Source organism: Solanum verrucosum, unplaced genomic scaffold, assembly GCF_900185275.1.
Source record: "Solanum verrucosum unplaced genomic scaffold, falcon-dt-bn FXZP01000151.1, whole genome shotgun sequence".
NCBI classification, from domain to species: domain Eukaryota; kingdom Viridiplantae; phylum Streptophyta; class Magnoliopsida; order Solanales; family Solanaceae; genus Solanum; species Solanum verrucosum.
This window is the reverse complement of record NW_026020202.1, coordinates 837,111-839,806: the sequence shown is the minus strand read 5'-3', so window position 1 is coordinate 839,806 and position 2,696 is coordinate 837,111. Positions and strand designations below refer to the sequence as shown.

Here is a 2,696-nt window from a genome sequence, read left to right as displayed (position 1 = left end):
AGCAATACCCTAAACCAATTCAAGTCTAGGTGATCTAATCTAAGGCATTACATTGAGAAATTTATCATTCTTGGAGGATCACATTTAAACCCTCAATTTGCCTCTTTCATGACATAACCCTAGAATCTTAGGTTAATCAAGAATACATGTAGAATTATACTAACATCAAGTAACTACATCATAACTAAACAAACACCTCCACCTTTCAAGTGGATCAACATATCTAACACAAGTCTACTACAACAATTCACCATAATTAGGCATAGATGATAATACAAGTCAACAATCTAAATCAATCTAGGCATAACTCCATCAACATTCATTCATAATCAACAAACCCACTTCATAACGCACAATTTAGGAATTGAGAGAAATCATGGGTTCATAGAGTATTTTACCTTAAATAATCAATTAAAAATCAATATAATCATAGTTTATCATTTGAAAACATTTGATGCAAGAACCCATGAGGTTGAGTAAAACTAAGGGTTTTGTGTAACTTGAAAAACTTGAAAACTTCTTTGAAATTGACTCTAGGGTAAAAACTAACCCTAGATGAAGGATCACCATACCTTATACTAAAAGAATCCCACGAAAATCTACCCAAACCTCTTCAAGCCCTAAGTCTTCTTCTTATCTTGGTCTTCAATGGAGTTCTTAGAAAGAAGATATTTTGGGAGACAGGGTTTTGATTTGGGGAAAAGTGAATAATGAAATCTAAAATACCAATTAAATGTTTCAATACTCTTAAAATACCTTAAAACACTTAAAATAACCGTCCAAACACTAATTGGGACCGTGTCCCTTGACAGCAAACCAGGTCTCATTCACGAGACCCTTTCCACAGACCGTGGATGGGTTGACAAACCGTACTAGTCTTCCGTCAATGGTGGTTGTGACTTGGTTAGATGCCCCTTCACCTATGGAGGTCATCCATGGGGCGTAGACCCCTTCTGTAGGTCACCCATTTTTTGCCAACTTTATGGTTTCCTTGGGTCTTGGGGTGTAGACTTAGGGTCCTCCTAAAGGACCCTTAGGGTGGTCCTTGGGGAGTCGCACCTTGACGTTTAACACCTAAACACCTCAACCATGACTCGGGACAACATACAACACCATCAAATCTCATGACAAACACAAACGCAAACACGTTAGACTCTAGTTTCACAAGTTCATTTTTAGGGTCGTTACAGACCATGTCTAGTTTTACTAGATGGGCATAGCCCGTGCTAGAGCGCGGGCCCAACACACAAATTAAATTATTGTTCTAACTAAAGAGTAAACAATTCCACTATAACTTCTTATAAATTATTTTCTACATTCATTCTATAGAACTGAAAATGCCGCTTAAAACATATCCTCTATCATTAAAATTCAATTCAAGAAGCTGATTACAGAAGAATATAATGACAAAAACTGAAAACAAAATAATATTTGGAGTTTGTATTCCCTTAACTCTGAACACAATTGATTTACACAATATTTAACAGTTATGTCACCTTCTATAGCTACCCTTACAAATTGCCTCAAAAAAGTTGTAGAAATGCAATACATAACCCCTTGAAGTTGAATCATTAGAGACTTCAAGCAACATGACGATTATCATGTCACGCCCCTGCATCCACACAATAATGACAAACTTTTTAGAGAATTTCTTTCAGTGAATTTCAATTTTATTATTAAAGCTTTTGAGAAAAAAAGGTCTCAACCACATGTTTAGACTTTGAGATTGGTGAATGTTCTTAGTAATTTCCAATGTTGATGGCAGCTACGTTAGTATTTTCGAGAGTTGCCTCTTTTAAGATAGGTTTCAGCCAACTAGACTCTCAAAACATTCTCTTGCTTTTGAACAAGCATGTTCCCATACCCAAAGAGCTTCTCAAGGGTAATATTTACTGGTCAAAACTTGGGGGTCCCTCTCTAGAGTTCCAAAGTTTTTCCTCAATGGCTTCAATTAAAGTGCTTAAAACCCATTTCCTCACTTCATCATCATATATTCGTGCTCTCAGAGCACCAAAGAAATCTGTTACCACAACAAACAGATACACATCAGTAATCAACAAAAGAAATTTCATTTTGAATTGTCGAGTGTTTGTACCAATAGATTGTCCATGGAAGCAATATACAATCTTTACGACATCTTCTCAGGCACATTGTCACTTCTGAAAATACCCTTTCCAGCACCGGCCCAACATTTTATATTTTCATATGGTGAATATTTTGCGTAGTCGGTTATTCCGTGTGGTGTGTGCTTTGCAAAGTCGTTTGTTGCCGAAGGATATCAACAAAGAAATAAGTAAAAAGTGACAAAATAGTAAATGAAAAAATATAAAACTAAAATTGCATAAACTTAGTGATGATGGTATGATTGATGTGAGAGTAGAAAGCATAGATGTGAAACTTTAGGGAAGGGCAAATACAGATCTTCAAAAATTTTGTGCACAAATGGTACAAACCAAGTAATAGTGTCTTGTGCCTACATGCAAATTTTACAACATAGGCTCTCTAAATTTCTTAAACTTCTTAGCTAGATCAACTCAAACTTGGTACATCAATGTTCTTGTACCATTTAATCGCATTGAATGATAATAAAGCTATGTAGCATAACAAACTAATTTCTATAGTGTACTTACCCCTTTGAGTCCAGCCTCGTCATAATCATTACTCTTGATCCTTCTATCCTGCTCCCTCTCTCCCAT

At 35.9% G+C, this 2,696-nt stretch overlaps 1 pseudogene; it reads right to left on the bottom strand.

Annotated features, from left to right (window-relative positions):
* Nucleotides 1–1,739: 1,739 nt before the first annotated feature.
* LOC125830091 (ribulose bisphosphate carboxylase/oxygenase activase 2, chloroplastic-like) lies at nucleotides 1,740–2,696 on the bottom strand (annotated as a pseudogene).